The sequence below is a fragment of the Strongylocentrotus purpuratus genome, unplaced genomic scaffold (assembly GCF_000002235.5).
Source record: "Strongylocentrotus purpuratus isolate Spur 01 unplaced genomic scaffold, Spur_5.0 spur5_scaffold_13, whole genome shotgun sequence".
In the NCBI taxonomy this organism is placed as follows: Eukaryota; Metazoa; Echinodermata; class Echinoidea; order Camarodonta; family Strongylocentrotidae; genus Strongylocentrotus; species Strongylocentrotus purpuratus.
Window position 1 is genome coordinate 31,335,546 of NW_022145598.1, and position 21,896 is coordinate 31,357,441.

Consider the following 21,896-nt stretch of genomic DNA (forward strand, 5'->3'; position numbering starts at 1 on the left):
TTTGCGGCGGCTGCCTTCTGCAGTTTACATTTTGAGGTAATTCCAGTTGCAATCGAGTTAAATCTGTATTTTATAACTTATTACCGTATACATTGAAATTTTTTGTGGAATCCTTAATTAAATAATGTATAGCTCACTAAATAGATAGATAGTGGTGGTTATTTTACTTGACAGCTAAGAAAGCAATAAATACTTGTTAGTAAGCTCCAGTGTTAGCTGTTTTAGGCTACACTTGGCCAAACCAATGCTATATTTGCACAACGTGAATTTCCCCAATATGGGCAACAGGAAAGCATAAAAATAATTAAGAAGTGTCGAGATTGATGAGGCATGGAACGTCCTCATCCTTGCATTTAATAAATATGCGCTCAATCACATATCTCCCTTTTTTGTGTGTGAAGTGTTAAAGCCCCACTGTACTACTTGTAGCTACTTACTCCCTCTATATAGAAAACTTCCCCAATCTGTGCCTGTTAATCCCCCATGATCCTCTTTTTCTTATGTTAATTGAGAACTGAATTGATGAGATAGCCTCCCGTCAGTGACCTCGCTGGGTTGTCTAATCCTCTTTGGCTGAACTAGTACAGATGGCCTTTAAAGCACATCTGTGGTCGACCCTCTGAATGAAGAAATGGCTTCTGATGAGGCAGAGAAGGCATGGATACCTGCAAAATTGAATGGACCAAATAAACAATATCATAAACAATATTCTTAATTTCAACTTGTTCATTTTTTTTCTTGGAGAGGGGTGGGGGGGGGGGGGGGGGGGGGGTAATACTATAGAAAGGATACAATGTATTGTACACATAATCAGGAATTATTCAATCCTGTGTCACTAATACAAAACCTATGAGGTTCCACTTGACAACAAACTAATCAAGTTGCATCCAGATATCAAAAACATTAATTGTGATTTGTGAACTGAAATTTAAAAGCACATGAGCTCGTTTGAATTAATTACTTAATGCGAGTTGTTACTATATTACCAAATGAACATTCCTAACATGTCACATGTTGGCCAAATACAAAAAAAGAAACAAGATTGATTAAGAAAAAGAATAAACAAATGTTTTCTTATAAAGAAATAATCTACCTACCCTATAGTCTATCTCCAAGAATCAACTGTTATTCATATGCCCTAGCATGAAGCTGTCAATTCAGTGCACACTCAGAAAAGATCCTGGCATCGTGGCTGCTACCAGTCCAGGCCATCTTGCAACGATACTAGTTATTTTCCCAGCATAATCACAGACAACCTGTCAATATGAAATAACATGTTGGCATTAATTAGTTATGAAAACTCACTCATTTCACACTTCAGATAGGCCGTGAAATGTATAAATTTCACTTGTTATTTATGGTAATTAATGCAAATGCAGTTGAATATGTGATAATTGCTTTCAATATCTATTTATACAACAAAAATTGGAAGAAAATGCTAATTACCCTATATTTATTGACTGATGAAGTATTTCTTCATTTTTAACTCATGTTTTCATTGTTTATCTTGTAACAATGTAAACAAAAATAATCTCACTTTTAACAAAACATTTCGAGCCTAAAACAACAAATGCTTTGTGTGTGGGGGGGGGGGGGGGAGGAGGGGGTACCCACTCTCGCATCTTTTTATTGGAAATGAACCTGTTTGTTTTTCTATAGTTTAAAATATATAGTGGTAATTGCCATTGATCAATTTACATGCTTCTCTTTGTTGTTTTTTCTTTCATTGATCAATGGCAAAAACAGTGGCCCAATTGCCATGGCCATCAACAAAATATCAGAAATCTAGAGGTCATATCCGTATTGCCAATAGAAGGATGGAACAAGTTTTGATTTTTCAAATTTCCCTTTCGTTAAAAAGATATTAACGAGTGTTAGGATTTTTAAGTTTAACTATCCATTGGATATTCTTAACTGTGTACAAAGGCAGTGAAATGAGTACCTGTACGCGAATATTACTTTAATATCCATTTGGCCACTAGAAATCTTGCATTAGTTTACCAATGAATTGGCATGGATGTACAACACACAAGACTGGAGAGTGTATATATCTAATGTGAAAATTTTGCAACCTACAAAAAAAAGGTCTAAAGGGAAAGCCGTGCTGGATCCAGTCATGATGTATTCATTTATTCTCACCTGAACATCGATGGAGTACCTGTTTTTCCTATTGAAGTAGTACCTGGCTCTTGCCCCACAAGGGCTCCTGATGTAAACATGTGTCCCATTAACAGCAACTCTTGGAAATCTGCAGTACTGGAAAAACTGCTTCTGAATAGTAGTCACTTTTTGCCTTGTTGTAACCTGTAGGAAACTTCATGACTTGTCCCTTTCTTCTGACAACAGCTTCGGAAACATCTCTCACTACTCTCCATTCGGCAAACAGATGAATGTGACACTACATGCCACCTCCTCACCATGCATCCTTTAGATCGAATTACCCTTAAAAAAAAAAAAAAAAAAAACAAGCATTCAAATAAATCATTTTTTTGCTGGTTTATGCTATATATTTTTGCATCCCTAACTGTCACTGTCACTTTAAAAAAAAATTATCCTGATTTCTAGATGTGGTGTGAGTCAGTTTAACGTAAAAGACAAAATTGTCCATGCCTTTTCTAATCTCCTTTACGGCTTCACCTTTTGTAAAATAAGTTTAAGTAGTTAAGTAGTTTTACACAAAACAACAAATCACAAACCTGTTTCCAACACATAATCTGAATAATTTCCTCATGTATTAAAGCCAAATAACAGTATTGGGAAATGCCCCACACACAAATTAAGGCTTCCATCACCTACAGTACCATGTAAAAGAATAAATATCATAACTAATTTATCAATGTATCGAATATGACAGAAAATGCTTAGAAATTGAATAAATTTATGTAAATGCACATGTGTATAATTGCATTGGGGGCTTGCACGGTCGTAGGCAGACCAGCGAAGCAGGGCAAACGAACAGTGAATTTAGGCGGTCAACATGAATTGAAATATTTCTGCATTTTAATAACGACACTAGGGTTGGATTTTACAACAGAAGCCCTTTTTTTGTATAGCTATGTTAACAATATTCATCAAGTAGTTTGGCCATGTTTTCGGCAACTTTCCCAATACAGAATTTGAATTCAAAGTAGCCTACCTCAATCTAAAACAAAAGGCTCATCATCCAGCGGGTTTTCCCAATCTCAGACTCAGAGGCCTCTGCCCGGTTGTGCTGCTATATATTGCTTCAGCTCCTCCTCCAGGTACACCAGCTCATTATGCTGAATCAGCTGCATTTCTACCATCTTTACTAGAGTGAAAATAAAATTAATCAAATGTTTAAACAATGTTTTTAAATCAAAGAAATGTTATTAGACTATTTGTGCTTGTGACTTTGTGGGTGATCCTTGCTCTGGAGACTAACCCAGTTAATTAAGACATAGAGTAAAGTACCCGGTTTTCGGCCACTTAAGACAAAATCCTATTTATTGGACTCTTTACTTCCTATTTATTATCATTTCTTGTTCAAATCATGAAGCAAATATTATTATTATTTAAACAAAAAAAGAATCCCCCCAAAAAATCACGAATTGCCATGACAATATTCATTTCAATTTTCACTGTTTTGGAGCCGGTTATCGGCCGAGCGTTTCAGTTTACGGCCGCATGTACAAAGTCAATAGGAAGCGCTCGCGCGCGCCGTGCGTTTCTGCGCTGATGTATAGCACAAGCGGGCGGAGCAGGTATCCCACGCCGGAGCTCCCGGGTGCTCGCCTGGCCGAATACAGGCACAGCGGTGATCGGAAGTTGGAATCTGAATTAGACAGACATATCGTGTGTGCGTCGCGGTGTGCGGCTGCATTGATTTAATACATGCGATGAGATACTTTTGAGCTTGCGACCAGCACAAAATCGGGCTCTATATCTGAAAAATACTTGAAATAAAGCTCATTTTATGGTACCCATATTTCTTACATACACGCGTAAGAAACTCGATTTTTCAGATTTGGGTAGCGGGACCGCCGATTACATCGCTAAAATGTGATATTTTAGGATATATTTTTCATTGCAAATGTGGTTCTTCAGTGACACTGGCATGGTATGGTATGTGTGGGATATGTGTTATGCTATTATGCGATGTATTTTAAAGTGATTTTACCATGTATCCAACCAATTGGCCGAAAACCGGAGCTGACCGATTACCGGGTACTTTACTCTAGAACCAGATCTAAATTTAATAAAACTAAGCTTTGCTTGTCATGACTCATACTAGATCTAGTCATACTCATAGACAGAAATAACCGTCTGAGTGATATGGGTCATTTCTTTAATAAAAATAATATTAATAAAACTGACATTTGTTGACATTCTATAATCGGAGGTCTAGGTCTAGTGGAGCCAGACGTAGTCTCGGTGAACAACCGGCGATATAGAGAGACTGAAGCTTTTGGTCTAGACTATGCCTGTCAGTGTGATTCATTTTGGGGAACATTGGCATTGCTGATGCCATTTCAATTTCTATTTATTTAGGTACCAGTGTCAGTGAAACAAGTCAAGTGATGGACATCATATAGGGTCTAGACCTAGATGATAGATCTACTACTAGGCTAGAGCCTGGTATTATTATCATTATCATGAATTTGTAATAACTAGTGTAGGTCTAGGCCTAGTCTAATTGGCATGTGTCATGGCATTGCTGACAACAAGACGAAATTAAACATGACAGTCATACTGACATACTCAGATATACTATGATATAGTCTACTGTAGGCCCGGCTAGGCCCAACTCCAGCCAAGGGTCAGAGGGTGCGAGCTCCGCCGCCGCCTTGGGCGTTGGACTCGAGCTCCCTCGGACTCAGTCTCTGAACTCTGGAATTTAGAGGCCGTCGGAAATGTAAACACCTAACATTTCATGGAAAATGGAAAGTTATAAAGCATATCACATATTGAAATGTCAATAAAGTAAAGAGTATGGATTCGACTACATGTACAGGTTTTATACTTACGATTTTAAGGAAAGGATCGAGAGATTGAGAGATTTCAATTGCAGTAAAATCGGGCTGACCAGATACTATCGCAGATTGTTTTGGCGGTGAATTATTTGGACAAAATCAATCGAGCATAAATTATCTCCACCCAGTGCTGCATCCTGATTGGTTGATAGCTCTCAAACCAGGTTTGAGAAATTACAAACCTCCTATCTGAGCAGTCTGTAAATTTCGGGTCTGATGACTTGCTTTGTGAAATGTAATTTCAGACCAAGGTCTGAACTCAAACCTGAAACGCGTCATATGACGTACGAAAACCTTGGTCTGAGCTCAAACCTCCTTTGTGAAATGCATTTCAGACCAAGGTCTGAACCAAGGTCTAAAACGCGTCATATGACGCACATAAACTTTGGTCTGAGCTCAAACCTTGCTTTGTGAATTCGGGCCAAAGAGTCCGAAAAGATAACTGCCCCCAGGGGCGTACGCAGGAGGGGGGGGGGGGGGGGGTTCAAACCCCCCCCCTTTGGTATTTTTATGTGTGTAAACCCCCCAAAAAAAACCAAACCCCCCCCCTAAAAAAAAAGTGTCCGATTGAAAAAATCCTGCGTACGCCCCTGGGTACGAGCATATGCGTACCCTAAATAACACTGAGTGGGGGGGGGGGGGGGGGCGGGTAGTAGACTTACTTATCTGAGATTAGACCAAGTGGAACATTAACCAAATGGCTTTTAGCCTAAATGGTCATCAGACCAAACGGAACGATTACTAGACCATGGACCCATAGGTCCCCGGAATAGGTCCATGATGACTAGACAATGCGGAGTAAATGGGCAGGGTGTATACCATTACGGGAATATACCAATTGGGTATGCGGACTGGGCAATTTACCATCATCGTTTGCCTCATGACATTCACCATGAGATGGCGCTGTTCATCATATGCCAATCAGCAGCAGCAGAGGCCAATGGCATATTGATATTCTTGTTCTCTCTCAAAATATATGCTACTTTTTCTGTCGTACTGATGATGGGGGGGGGGGGGGGGTGGAATTAAAGGTGGTGGTACACTTTGGAGACGGAGGACCAACAACGCAGCTAGGGAAGGAGCGAGTTGCCTTCTGGTCTATAACCAGTTCGACTACTATCCAATATTTATTAGTCTATTCCCCTCTACACCCAGCCCGTCTACTATCCACATGGTCTTACAATAATTTCGTCTTGTTATCATGTGGTCCAATGACCAATTAGGCTAATATCCATTTGGTCTAATTCCAAGTTTGTATAATGCCCGTTCCGTCAGTCTGATAGTCATTTTGATGATTATTATTGTTTATGCTTAAATGATTATTAGACCGTATTGATAGTAGACAAAAAATAGTAATTAGACCCAAAGCATAATGTTCTTGGTTGGGGTGGCGAGGGAAGGTGAACAGTTACCTGTCTTGATGGGTGTGGCCCACTCCCCCCCCCCCCCCTCCCCACCGTAAGTCTATCAGAGCTAAATATTAACTTACTTGGATTCGAAAGAACAAAATGATCCGATTCGGGGTGATGAAGGAGTAGGGGCCAAAAGCTACATGTATAATGGGTTCAAACTTCAAAGGATAGAGACACAAACTCCTTAAGGTACTGGTCACCTTTTTTTTTTTTTTAATTCAATTTTGAATAATTTTTTTTTTGTGCCCCCAGTGCCCCCCGTGCCCCCCGTGCCCCCCCCCCCCGGACCCGCCAATGCCAGTTTATAACTGGTCTATTTGCATACTTCCAGTTGCACCAGTTGATAACTGGTCTGTGGGCATATTTCCAGTTGCACCAGTTCATGTGATTGTGGGAATATTGCCAGTTGCACCAGTTGATAAATGGTCCGTGGGCATATTCCAGTTGGCAGTCGATAACTGGTCTGTGAATTCCAACTGGACCAGTTAAAATTCAACTGGTCTGGGTCAACTGGCCCATTTCAATTTCCAGGGTTACCAGTTGGCTTCAACTGCAATTCAACTCGACCAGTTGCAACTGGTTTTTCCTTCTGGGGAGGCAGGCTAAAAAGTAAACAAGCTTGACCTCAAACTTGACTTTTGTGCTCCTAGCTTCGATGAAGGTAAGTAGAAATTATCAATCATAGGGTCGAGGCCTAACCCAAAGAATACAACAGAGAAAGTAGATTCAGAAGTTGCAGTATTTAGAAGAAAGCAGTCAAGGAATAGTATTCCTCCCTGTAAATTGTGAAAGTCCCCAGGATTGCAAACAGTTGGTAAGCTAAAATTACATTATTATCAAAGTTTATAAATTATATGTGCTGTCACTTATACCATAATACTTGGTTCAATAACTTATTCATATTTGTGTATTTCAAGCTCAAAGTAGAGTGATGGAATTTGACACTAGCTCTCTATCAAGCATTATACTGCATGTACATGTATACTTGTACACATACACACAAACACACACCCACACACACACATACAGTGACAGTGATAGGCGTTAAGTCAGATTTAATTAATGTGCTATATAAAATAGATATAATCTCTATCTTCCGTGTTATTATTAATATGTGCTTATGTTCAAAGAAACTTTATATTGGTTGATTTATATAAGAATATTATATATTATATATATAACACATCAGCTATATGGTGTTGGGTTGTTTGGAAGATCTCTGCGCCTAAGCACGAGATCATTAGTAGTATATTATAACGTTGTAAAGTTGTATCAGTTTATCATTTACATTAGTGTTGTTGTTATGAATTAGTTTAAGAATCACATATATGATCCATCATTTCCGCCAGACTAGTAGATATATTCAGATACTTATTCTGATAATTAATACAGCAAAAAATATAAAATGCACTGCTCAACCGTGCATGCATGATGTTCATTTTTTATTGGAAGAGTTTATAAAGGGCCGTTTCGCAGGGCACTTTATAACGTGTGCAGTACCCGCACGTGCTTACCAGTGTATGTTGAAACTTTCGACCCTGCCCATTATTCTGATATACTTTATTTCTTCCACGGTTGCATAATCATAATTATGATATTATCTTACAGAGGAATAAACCAACCTTCCAGGCGCGGATCCACGGGCCGATTCTACAGGCCTGGCCCCCCAGACCCCCAAAACGGCGTTAAAAAATAGGATAGTTACGTACATTTTACCTTTTTATTAAACAAAAGCGGGGCCCCCCCCCCCGATATTTTTAAAATTTTGCCCCCGCAAAATAAAAAAAAAGTGGTCCTCCTCTCCAGCAACCCCCCCCCCCCTTCCCCCGCTTATTATTCACCGGCCGGCTGAGTCGGCGCAAAAAAAAATCCTCATAAACTGGACCAAAACAAATCTATATTTGTTTTGGTCCAGTTTATGAGGAATCATATTTCAAACTTATTTCAAACTTATCATATTTCAAACTTGTTTCAAACTTTCGCCATTCTGTTTTTCTTATTTTACTGCTTCCATACAAATAAACTGGTCACAAGTGTTTAGATTGCCTCTAACTCCCTAAAATGCTTACACGGTTTTGATTTAATTAAACGAGCGCGCTCGCTAAATTCGATTCAACAACTAGTGCTCATTATTTTCCCACAAATTATTACGTTCTGTTGATGATGATGATGATACTGGTTTTGTTGATCTGTTGATTCACGGACGTAATCATCCCAAGATATGAAACATGAAACTGTAGATATATTGTGAATTAGGCAGACATGATAAAACAAAATATTTAAAAATTGCTTCAGAGAGGGAGAGAGGGGGAGGGGATGGGTGGAGAGACAGATTGATTGATTGATTTTTATTCGACAAGCTTCCAACATACAACAATATACAATAATAACAGATCAAAAATAAGTCAGCTTGAACAGGATAACCCACGAAAGCTCGAGAGCTTATTTCCAGTGGGGTCCCTTACAGACATGTATACAATTAATAAATTAAAATAGTAATATTTACAGACAGATAAGAAAATTAAAAAAACTACTTATTAAAGATAATAATAACAACATTAAACTGATGATAGAAATGATATTAAGTACAAGAAGAAAAAGAAGAAGGAGAAGAAGAAAAAGAGGAGAAGGAAGAAGAGGAAAATAATGATGAATTTGTAGAATTTCTATAACGTACGAAAACATAAGTATATACAACATGAAAAAGTATGAACCGACAGAAGAATAACAATTTCAATCATATAACATGTCATTCACTTCTCTTCTCTGACTGTCAAGTATTAGGTATTCCTTTAATTTCCTCTTAAAATGATCATAGTTTCCTATTTCTTTTACACCATTGGGAAGGGAATTCCAATGTTTTATGGCATTGTAATAAAACGAATTTCCAATACTACCTACTCTTTCTGGTAAGTTAAAGTTGAATCGTCTATTTCTTGTATTATAATCATGTACGTCAGTAACAAGATCGAAGTTGGATCGAATATAATGATTCGCCCTAGTATGATATATTTTATGCACGTGATGCAATGCGAGTTGTTTTGATCTTTGGTCGACTTCAAGAAAACCAGCTTTAGAAAGTTCGCTATAGCCAACATGAGTTCTTGGACCAGAACAGTTGATAAATCTCACCATTTTGTTCTGTATAATCTTCAACTTCTTTTGATCTGACTTGTTTATGTTACTGTACCATGCAGGGTTAGCATAGTCAAATAAACATTGAATAAGAGCAAAACAGAGTGTACGTCTTGCTTTTAAATCCATACAACTTTGATATCTGTACAAAAATTTCAGACGAGAATTTGCTTTTTTTACAACTGATTCTACTAAAGATGAAAATGAAATTGCGCTAGCCAACTCAATGCCTAAATACTTCACAGACTCTTTTCTCTTGATTGCTTGATTATTGTGTGTCACTTTGAATTCAAATGACTTTTTAGAACTACTTTTAGAACAAAATAAAATGCTTTCTGTTTTTCCCAAGTGTAAAGAAAGCTTATTATCAGTCATCCAATCGACACACGTAGACAGCTGTTCACTGAGCTTTTCCTCAATATATTTAGGATCAGGATTTGAATAGAGTAGTACGCTGTCATCTGCGTACAATAATAGTTTGAAGTCTTTTATACAAATACACATATCATTTATATAACTTGAAAATAGAATTGGGCCTAAAATACTTCCCTGAGGAACACCGCATGTTATAGGCATTAGTTTGGAACGAATATCATGAATGGCCACTACTTGGTGCCGATTAGATAAGTAGGATCTGAACCAATCTAAACTTGCCTTATCAAAACCCATTAGTTGTAACTTCTTCAATAAGACGCAATGATTAACTGTATCAAAAGCTTTTTGCAGATCAAGGAGCACCATACCAACAAAGCGTCCTTGGGAAGTTTCTCTCCTCAAATAATCAGTCAAATGAATTAGACATGTTTCAGTCGAATAATCATGTCGAAAACCAGATTGAAATTCATAAATTATATCATTTTCTTTGAAGTATCTTTCAATTTGAACACAGACCGATTTTTCTAGAATCTTTGATGCTACGCTTAAAACACTAATAGGTCTATAGTTGCTAACATCAGTTTTATCTTTCTTTTTATAAAGTGGAGTCACTTTTGCTATTTTCATATCTTCTGGAAAAGTACTCGTCAAGATAGATAGGTTCATTAAGTAACTTAGAGGCTTAAATAAAACCTTCGCACCATCTTTTAGAAATTTAGCTGGAATCAAGTCTAACCCAGTACTTTTTGATACATTCAACTTACGTAACTCTTTGAAAACATATTGTTCACTGATTGGTAATAACTCGAAGCTGTTTTCACGTACACCTTTTCTTTCGTAAAAGTCACGAATACAATCATTGTCTGCGCTGAAAAAGTCTTTGGAAGGGGGGAGTTTGTCTACTAATTTGGCAGCCACATTTGTGAAATGAGAATTGAATTCATCAGCGATGGCCATCTTATCATGACATAATTCCCCATCAATTTTAATGACAGATTCTTGTTCTTTTCGCTTCTTATTTTTCAATCCTAAGCTTTTTAGATTCTGCCAAAGTTTTTTCGAATCTTGTTTATTTTCTTCTATCTTGTTTTGTAAGTAATCGAGTTTAGCCTTTTTCACCTCTCTTTGGACCATATTTCTTAATACTCTGTATCTTTTATAGAGCTTCTCATCTTTTGCTCTTTTCCTCCATTTTTTGTATACTATATTTCTCTCTTGAATTAGGGAAAGAATATCTTTAGTCACCCAAGTTTCTGATCTTTGTTTTATTCTTATCCGTTTCAGTGGCGCTATGATATTCAAATTTGAGATAAAAACATGTTGAAATATTGACCATGCCTCATTTACATCTGTACAGTCAGTTATTCGTGACCAATCAACAACAGATAGTTGAAGATTGAAAGACTCTTCTGTATATTTTTTCATGGATCTGATATCATTAGTCCTGTGATGACCTATAGCCAGTCTAACATTTTTCCGTGTACAGAAAGTAAAACAATGGTCGCTAATACCTAGATCAATGACACCACTTTGACTTATTTTATTTTCTTTGGTACAACCAACATGATCCAATAGAGAAGAACATGTAGGTGTAACGCGTGTTGCCTCTTTAATGAGTTGACTAAACCCATGAAGACTCAACAAGTCAATATATTTTTTAGCCAGTGGCGATTTGCGAAGAAGACAAATATTCATGTCTCCTAAAAGAATTATTTCGTCATCCTTCTTTAATGTATCAAGAATATTGGACAATTTCTCGATAAACAAATTGTTTTTCGGAGGTCGATACAGAACACCAACAACAATTGGTTTTGATCTTGGTATAAGCAAATTTATCCACAGGGATTCCGTATCTCCAGTACTTATAGCATCCATAATATTAAATGCAATATCATTTCTGATATAGAAACATACACCACCTCCAGAGCCAGAGGATCGATCATGGCGTATGATTTTATATCCGTCTATTTCAATTTCTTCATCATTTATGGAATTGTTTAACCATGTTTCAGTGAAAGCAATAATAGACAGCCTTTTTCTTTTTAAAAGAATTCTAAGTTCCGATATCTTGTTTAGAATAGACCTCACATTAAGGTGTAAAAAATGAAGACCTTTAACTTTAAACTTTTCTTCAAATTCTTGATAAAGAGAAGTGTTTTCATCTCTGAGGTTTGGCTGAATTACTCTTGCTATCGCTTGCTTTTCAGGTGTAACGCGCGTTATCTTAAAATAGTTTTCTTTTAGTCTATCCTCGTTTTGGCTTTCTTTCTCTAAACAATCGTCGTTAAATAATGAGTCACAAAAAGATGGCAGACAACATGTTAAACAATTCCACTTCTCATCAGGGCATTCATAATATAACCTGCGGTACTCTGAAAAACTGATAGCTTGACAATTAGTGTGAAACCATTTTTTACAATAAGAACACAGAAGGCCGTGTTGATTACATTTGACTGGCTTATCACAGTTCCCACAAGGGAACTTATATTTTCGACCGTCAACTATAATTTTCGGATCATCACTAGATTTTGTCAAACTTTCACTTAATTCAATACCCTTCTTACAAATTGAAGATATTTCGCCCAGTCTTTCATGTCCACCTTGGATGGTCTGAAGGCTGGTTTCGGTCGTGACCTCTGATCGACTGCACTGAAATCCAAAGATCTCCCAGAAACAGATTCGGCGTAGGACTTTACGGGGCTGCTTTTCTCCTCATCAGAATGAAGACTCTGGTTTTCTCGGTAGATGGCTTGATGCCGCCTTGCTCCTGCAGGTTCACTGCCTGTAACTTGATCGGACGACCGTTGAGTCCAGCCATGGCCTCGTGTTGTCGGTTGGTCAGCACTGTTGATGAGGCGTTTCAGGTTGCCTGCCAAGATTCGTTGACCGGCTCTGTTGAGGTGAACGCCATCACGCCCGAGATGCTGCTCGCTGATATCATTGTTGATGATGAGGCCCCATCTGTTCTCGCTGGCTGCCAACTCCATCAGATAGTTGATCTCATCAACCCGCTTCTTGTCCGCTTCACTCTCCCCTCTACGATGGATGATCGTAGAGACTGAGACGTTAAACCCCTCGGCAGCAACAGACTTGCCGAGGTCTGTGATTTGGTGGCAAACTTCACCAGCACCCTCAGAGATGTTGTTGGTGCCAGCGTGGATGATCAGTTCTCCCCCTGGCTTGAGAAACTCGCAAGGTGAAGAGGTGAATATGTCTCTCACTTTTGCACCGGGAAAAGAGACGCACCTCACATTCTTGCTGCGGGAGAGATGTCTTCCGTCGATGTGTTTTATCATGGAATCACCGACCACAACTACATCTCGTTTGTTGCGGATCACACTATGTCGGTGGCGGTATCCCTCCATCTGCTCATGGTATGGTGGTGAAGTAGAAGTAGAGTAAAGTACCCGGTTTTCGGCCACTTAAGACAAAATCCTATTTATTGGACTCTTTACTTCCTATTTATTATCATTTCTTGTTCAAATCATGAAGCAAATATTATTATTATTTAAACAAAAAAAGAATCCCAACAAAAAATCACGAATTGCCATGACAATATTCATTTCAATTTTCACTGTTTTGGAGCCGGTTATCGGCCGAGCGTTTCAGTTTACGGCCGCATGTACAAAGTCAATAGGAAGCGCTCGCGCGCGCCGTGCGTTTCTGCGCTGATGTATAGCACAAGCGGGCGGAGCAGGTATCCCACGCCGGAGCTCCCGGGTGCTCGCCTGGCCGAATACAGGCACAGCGGTGATCGGAAGTTGGAATCTGAATTAGACGGACATATCGTGTGTGCGTCGCGGTGTGCGGCTGCATTGATTTAATACATGCGATGAGATACTTTTGAGCTTGCGACCAGCACAAAATCGGGCTCTATATCTGAAAAATACTTGAAATAAAGCTCATTTTATGGTACCCATATTTCTTACATACACGCGTAAGAAACTCGATTTTTCAGATTTGGGTAGCGGGACCGCCGATTACATCGCTAAAATGTGATATTTTAGGATATATTTTTCATTGCAAATGTGGTTCTTCAGTGACACTGGCATGGTATGGTATGTGTGGGATATGTGTTATGCTATTATGCGATGTATTTTAAAGTGATTTTACCATGTATCCAACCAATTGGCCGAAAACCGGAGCTGACCGATTACCGGGTACTTTACTCTAGTACTAGTAGGTGTTGACAAAGATCGGTCTGAGCTGTCATCAGTTGCGTCGTTGTCAACAGTTGCGTCGCTGTCATCAGTTGCGTCATCAGAGATAACTTCAGAATGGGTGATGTTGGTTTTGGAGAACAACTTCAGGTGCTTGGCCTTGTAGTCACGAAGTTGATCTTCAATTGGCATTGATACACTCTTGGCACTGTTGTCTGATTCCGTGATCTCGGATAGTATTTCAAACCGGTTATGCGTAGCAATTGTCGGGAAATATTTGGTGGTAGGCCTAGATACTTGTTGTTGTGCCCTCAGATTCCCTTGCTCCTTCTCCTTCTCCTTCTCCGTCTCCTTCTCCTTCTCCTTCTCCTTCTCCCTTGCACTACATCCTGACTTATGGATCCTGCTGAGTATCGTCGTAGAAGTAGAAGTAGAAGTATGCTGTTCGAATAGATTGTTGAACTTCTTCTCGATAGTATCTAGCCTACTATTCAAGCCTTTCATTTCACTCAGTACATTATGCAGTAGTTGTCGGCAGTCTGCGTCATCATTGAAGACATCATCTGGCTTTTCATGTTTATCTTCATCTACATCACCAGCGGCATTAGTGTTCCTTATTTCGTCTAGGCCTACTGCATTTTCTAGTCTTTCAAGAAGGATCGCCTTTACTCCGTTTGTATGCATACCTCTTTTCTGTAACTCAGCACGTAGTTGCTTCACGCGGAGTCCACGTAAATTTGTTGGTAAAGTTTCCATGGTTACGTTGCTGCGTTGGTATCTGCTGGTCCTTTGCGTAACTTAACTAGTATGGCGCAATATTTTTGCGCACAATTGTTTTGATGCTACGCAGAGTGTTCAAATTTGAAATATAAATTCGCTAAAAAACTGGATTAAAATTGACGAAAAACGAATATATCTCGGAAAATGTTCACATACCGTCGAAAAGAGTGAAATGTCCACAATCACAGGAAAATTTCCAAGACGTAGATGTATAACAGTCAAAAGAAAGTGCACTATAAACGCACAAAATATGGGAATTTACGGAGCACCACAAACACACGTCTGCCTCTGTCAGAGGTTACTGTTAGAGAGAGAGAGAGAAAGAGAGAGAGAGAGAGAGAAAGAGAGAGAGAGAGAGAGAGAGAGAGAGAGACTACATCATGCATGTACACGTAAAATGTTAATTGCGTCTTGCCGATATTTATCACATCGATTAGGTAATAAGGAAATACACCAGATGAATACATTTTTTCTTTAATTTTTGAGATGTATCTTTTAAGAACCATTCAACATTCTTTCACACAAAATACGAAATACAACATACACAATAAAACGATAGAAGGGGTAGGGGAGTGTACGGGACATGATACATCTCTCGTCCATTTCCTTTTCTTTAATCTTAACATTAATGTATTCGATTTTTTTTAAAGAGAAGAATAAAACAACATTCCACAACAACACCACCAACCCAAAATAATGTGCCCCCCCCCAACCTCTAGAGATTACGCCAGCCATAGTGGAATGGGCAACGTTCTTCGCAAACACAGTGTATGTGTGTGTGGGCGGGTGTATTTTGGAGAAAGATGTGAATTGATAATAGTTTACAATCTTAGTTTTTCATTTCTTGATGAAGGATATCAATCACATGTACCATGCATTCTTTTCGAGGCACCTGTAAAGTTATGGATGAAGGATGAAGGATATCAATCACGTGTACCATGCATTCTTTTCGAGGTACCCGTAAAATTATGGATGAAGGATGAAGGATATCAATCACATGTACCATGCATTCTTTTCGAGGCAGCCGTAAAATTATGGATCTTCAGTGACTGGTTTCTCAGAAACTAGTGCATATATAAAGCCAGTCACAGAGAAATTATGATTTCGACCGGAGTCTCTTCTAAGTGCATGGTATAATTGACTTTATTCAAATATAGAATTTCTTGGTCAATTTCGTAAGTTAGCCACACAAATGCAATTTATGTTCATTCAATTTCGCCGATTCTGTCACCGCAGCTGTTAATTTTCTTTCAAATTCGATTTTTAGCGTTTAAATTCATAAAACGATTATTCAAAAAAACATTTTATTTTCATTCGAATTATTAAAACGTGTTTCTTTTTCTTAAATTTTCATTCAATTTAAAGATACTAAAATTTAAAGAGTAGACAACGATTTAAAATGGTTTATTGACAGGCTGACAAAATGTAGGTCAAGAGGTTGTTTACATTTTTGAGGGAAATTCACGCGCTAAGAAATGTAATACTTTGTATTACATTGGAAGGAAATGTACAAGCGTATTTACGCTTATCAAGCAAGCGCGGAAAATACCGCCAGCAAATTAAAAATAGCACGAAGGGGCTTTCATTCTAGTTATGGCTTTCATTTTGAATGGACAAGAAGAAAAATTTACGGAGTCTAAAACATTATTAGAGGATTTGGATTAATACTAAAGTTAGCACTGCACTGGAATAATTAGTTGGATATAGATCTATAACGCTGAATTATTTCTTCTCGTGAGCGACCAGCGAGATTATACTCGGGTTTTGGGCTGGCCTTTGTCGTTTGGCCTGATTAGAAAGGAGAGTCCATATCATTATTTTGGTCTGGTCGCACATCACACAGTGGCATCACGGCATAGGCGGGATCGAATGCTGCGTTTCACGGACGTGGCAGTCACCGGCAGTGCACCACATCGCCGGGTGAGTCTCTCTTTAAGGGAATCGAAAACTGATCCGAGGGGAAACGGTTGCACCATTTCAATACACGAAATTGAGGCGGGTAGTTGTCCCGTAAAGGCGTAGACCGAATTTTCCGTCTCTTTCGTTCGTTAGCCTCTTATTGGGGTAGGGTCGGCTCTCTCTTTAGAGACGGAAGCCGTTTATACACATGTCCTTGCTAACGCCACGGCCAGTTCTGGTCGTAGCGTTTTGCCCCCAAAATCCCCCAAAATGTCATTTTACCTCGAGCATGTTATATTGTAAATTAGGCCTAGGCTATAATAAATCAGTTCCACTTACCAACTTGACTGAAATAATCAGTTTAATAGTCCCTTTTTAGGAAATTATGGGTCAAAATCGAAATCCATTTTGAAAATCTTTTTCAACATGGATTCCGATTTTGACCCATAATTTCCTAAAAAGGGACTATTAAACTGATTATTTCAGTCAAGTTGGTAAGTGGAACTGATTTATTATAGCCTAGGCCTAATTTACAATATAACATGCTCGAGGTAAAATGACATTTTGGGGGATTTTGGGGGCAAAACGCTACGACCAGAACTGGCCGTGGCGTTAGCAAGGACATGTGTATAAACGGCTTCCGTCTCTAAAGAGAGAGCCGACCCTACCCCAATAAGAGGCTAACGAACGAAAGAGACGGAAAATTCGGTCTAGTAAAGGCGGTCCTTAGATATTTGAAAATGCGCCCGGGAAGTGGGGAGGCTTTCTGTTGCTCATATGGTTCGCTTCCTCTCACCAGGCATGAGTTCAGTGCCATGATAAAGGGATGCATGTCATACAGAGGTATGTTGGCGGCGAAGTTTTCCGCCCATTCTTTTCGTATAGGTGCGGCTACAACCGCTGCTATGGCGGGCTGCTCGGACGCCCAAATACAGCACATGGGTCGATGGGCTTCCTCCGCGCATCGCAGATAATTGTTGTTTAAATATGAGCAATGTTGCAAAGTACCGTTGGGGTTGATTTGATTTGATTTGATTTGATTCGCCAGGTATACGTACAAAATATAACAGAGTGAACGTGTCCGGGGCCAATAATGAAAGGGTGAGGCGGCATACACAGGAATGAATATATGTACAACACACAGAGGAATAAGTCCCTCGCCTCGAGAGGTTAAATAAGCTAATAATAATAATAGCAATAATAATAATAATGGTGCTACAACATGAAAATGAAAACGAAGTCAAGCAGACAACAAACATACATGCAGAACAAGAGCAAGAAAACACTAGAAATGCAATCGTGTCACAATGATGTGCGTGCAATGACGCCGTGTTTCTACGTGTCAAACGAATGAGCTTCTCTCGCCCTATCCAGAGCAATTTGTACGAAGTCTGTAGCTTCTGTGATAGTGGGGATAGGTAGGGCGAAAGAAAGGCCTTAATAGTGACCTTGATGGGATGGTAGTGACTATGCCTACGAAGTTTGAAAGAAATTGGGATAGGGGAAAGGACGTAAGGGCTCGCAAGCACTGCATGCAAAAACCAAGGGGATTTGATGCATGTTCGTCTTTGCAATAAAGATCGTTCTTGGGGTCAAAAGCGTGAACCCGATATGCCCCATAGAATGTGCGTGTAATGCATGAGCGGAAAACGTACAGGATCTGTATTATGACCGGAGTTAAATTGTTTTTTCTCTCTCTCTTTATGTCTCTTTATGGGCCGTATTTGGTATTATTAGAAAGAGAATTTCATGATTGTTATTGTAAATTACTTTTTTTTTTTCTATGATAATCTTATGGAAACACGTGATTTAAAATAGATTTATAGGACAAAATGGCGTCTTAAATAGCCCCATCGACCAATTTTAAAAATCCGGCCAAGAGGTGCCCTGGGTATTGGAACTCGGCATGTCGCTGCAAATTTTCAACAAAAAAAAAGGATGTTTAAGGGGCGAAAAGCAGTCTGAAAAAATGACGTCATAGCCGATACGTGTTAGATTCGGGCGGAAACTCGGCGGAATTCGTGTAGTGACCTTTGTTCAAATGCGATTTATTCACAATTTTCTGTGTGAACATATACTTTACTTGGTATCATTCGAAAGGGCACTTCATTGCGGTCAGTTTGACACCATTGTTATCTTCGCGCAATGTATTGCACGCATTAAACGCGCTATTATGTAATGCATAGTAAATTCATCATTTTTGGTGATTACTTTGCGCTGACATATTCGAATTTTACCAAATTTGGTAAACAGTTGTCACGTATTAGGATACATATGTCTGCCAAGTTTCATTGATTTAGGTATAAAGATCGCCATTTTAGAGCAAGTTGAATTTATTTCAGAATTTTCTTGAAAATGGCGAATTTGGAGGGCAATTTTCTCAAATCTGGTCAGTGATAGGGTATATAATTTTGTAAATGGCTGGAAAGGGCATATCATCAAGTATCTAAATCCAAAAAAAAGGGTACGGGTTTGCCAAGCCATTATGGAGATGCGGCCACAGAGAGAAAGCCAATTCCCAAAACTTTAGAGGGCGCTATTTATGTTGTGCAAATCCATTGGAGCGTGAAATTTGGCATGGCTATATTCAATTATGAGATAAAGATACTGTGACATTTAAATACAAAAAGGAATTCACATGAGAAAGTTATGGCAGTTTTAGATTATTTAGGGGTCCATTTTTCAAGAACTTGAGAGATTTTTGACGAAGTCGGTTTCAGATTTGAATTTTGAGTACGAAGATGGCATTTTAAAGGTCAGGTTATACGTCGCAGACAAAAGAACATCTCTTAGACTATCTAGAGGAATTTGTTAGAAGTTTGTAGGATCTAGGATAGTGGAGATAGGAAGGAAGAAAGAAAGGCCTTAAAATGGACCAGAAACGGACAAAATGGCGCCTGGACGGTTATGCATGAGTGATTTCGAAAATCGAAGAATGTAGTGACCTTGATGAGATGTTAGAGACTATGCCTATGAAATTTGAAAGGAAACGGACATGAGGAAAGGGCATAATTAGTGATGACAAGCACTACGTGCAAAACGAAAGGGATTTCTGGACGATAAGGAAAACCAGGAGAATATTAATGGGGCAGAATGTGAACGAAAACAAGGCAATGACGAAGGTCGTCATTGCAACAATGGGATTTCAAGTTCACATTAACGCATGTTCTTTGGAATACAAAATGCTGCCCAGTCTTTTCTTATTTTGTCCACAGAACAAATATGGATAGTAGGCGACTCTATCGTTTTCTGGGCCCATCGCAGGGCGGAGCGGACTGGCTGCGCCGATATGGATTTGAGGACGGTCATCCATTGGGCTGGAAAGCGGGGCCTTCGCTTGGACCAAACAAACGCATGGCTAGAGTCGATTACCAGTGGCCTGACGAAGCCGACCGTTTTAGTGTTACACGTGGGCACGAATGACATAGAGGGATGTTCGAAGAGGGCGATGGCGAATGCGGTGAACAGATTAATCACATCGAACACTGAGACGACAATAATATGGTCTGACATCCTAGAACGGGTAGAATATAAATGCTGTAGTCCGGAGAGCAGGAAAAATTAGACGATAGAAGGAGGGCCACGAACCGATACGCTCGCGCCTTGGCCGGCAGGAATGGGGGAAAGGCCATTCCACACCCCGACATAAGGCATAAGGATAGGGCTTTATATAGGCCGGACGGATTGCATCTCTCCAATGAGGGTTTGGACAGGTTTATCACTGACCTGAAGGAGGGCCTGTCCTATCTCGGTTCATCCAAGTAGTTAAACAATGATAATGTTACAAAACACGTTGTTTGTTCTTATATTTCAATGTTCTTATAGTTCAGTGTTCTTATATTTCAGCGTTCTTATATTTCAATGTTTAAGTCTGTTCGGGTAGCAAAGTAAATCCCGCAAAAAAGTTTGAGTCCGGCACCGCAAGATCATGTTTTTGTTGTTGGGATAAGAGTGCCTTATTTTGGGAGTAACAAAGTTGTGGAGAGTAAATAATGGTTATATGGGGCAGGTTTAGGTGGACATTGGTAAATGACCAGTTTTGCGAATGCTTCATTTCGAAATGGGCATTAACGGTTTAGTCACTTCTTTGAGGGGAATGAATTAGGCATAATGATGTGCCGGTGTTGTCGAGATAAGTTTATTACGATAAATAGGCGGGGGCCTAGCATAACTTTAGGCATCACTCGATTTTATAGGCGGGGGGGCTGATATAATGACTTAATGTATATAAGTTTAGCCTAGGCATCACTCGATTTCATAGGCGGGGGGCCTAGCATTGCATTTGTAAGCATTTTTTATGATTCAATATATCTGTGTTATGTTGTTATGACACCCAGAAAATCAAAATGTGCGAAATAAGCGTCCATCTCAAAATGTTAATAAAGCCACGACATAAACGCAAATTTGGTTGTTTGTTATTTTTGTTAGCCGTGAATAATAAAATTTAAAGAGTAGACAACGATTTAAAATGGTTTATTGACAGGCTGACAAAATGTAGGTCAAGAGGTTGTTTACATTTTTGAGGGAAATTCACGCGCTAAGAAATGTAATACTTTGTATTACATTGGAAGGAAATGTACAAGCGTATTTACGCTTATCAAGCAAGCGCGGAAAATACCGCCAGCAAATTAAAAATAGCACGAAGGGGCTTTCATTCTAGTTATGGCTTTCATTTTGAATGGACAAGAAGAAACATTTACGGAGTCTAAAACATTCCCACCACCTCCCCATTATCTCCACCAATAAAAGTATTTTTAGTATATTAGTGGCATAAAATAAGTATTGCTTGGTGGTTCGAAGTAGCCAAGGTATACGTATTAGTACGGAAAGGATTTAGGGTTTCAGGTATGAAAGGTACGGATAGGGTTTATGTAATAAATTGGTCAGTGATTTATGAAGTTAATGCAGAGCCGGGGGCATTAGGCCTGGTCGCACATCAACTTGCGTCGTGCACAAAGAAAGTGGGCCGTAGGGGAATTTTTCCCATTGGGTTTCGCCCCTACCCGGTTTTGTATGGGTAAATCACTAATCACATGGTACTGATAAGTTTATTGATCAATAATTGTCATCCGATAATTTTCGACCCCACTCAATTTTTACATGCGAGGGGGTTGCCAATGTATATTCAGTCGAATTTGTTCGCA

General features: G+C 39.1%; 1 long non-coding RNA gene across 2 annotated transcripts; it reads right to left on the reverse strand.

Moving 5' to 3' along the window:
- Positions 1-501: 501 nt before the first annotated feature.
- On the reverse strand, positions 502-5,221 carry LOC115923114. Of its 2 annotated transcripts, none has more exons than XR_004063795.1 (5): positions 4,986-5,221; positions 3,137-3,284; positions 2,140-2,442; positions 1,098-1,256; positions 502-665 (listed from the first exon to the last, which is right to left on the reverse strand). It is a non-coding gene; the product is annotated as an uncharacterized LOC115923114 (long non-coding RNA). The 2 variants fall into 2 exon arrangements; XR_004063794.1 differs by having other exon boundaries at positions 3,137-3,289.
- Between the last annotated feature and the right edge of the window lie 16,675 nt (positions 5,222-21,896).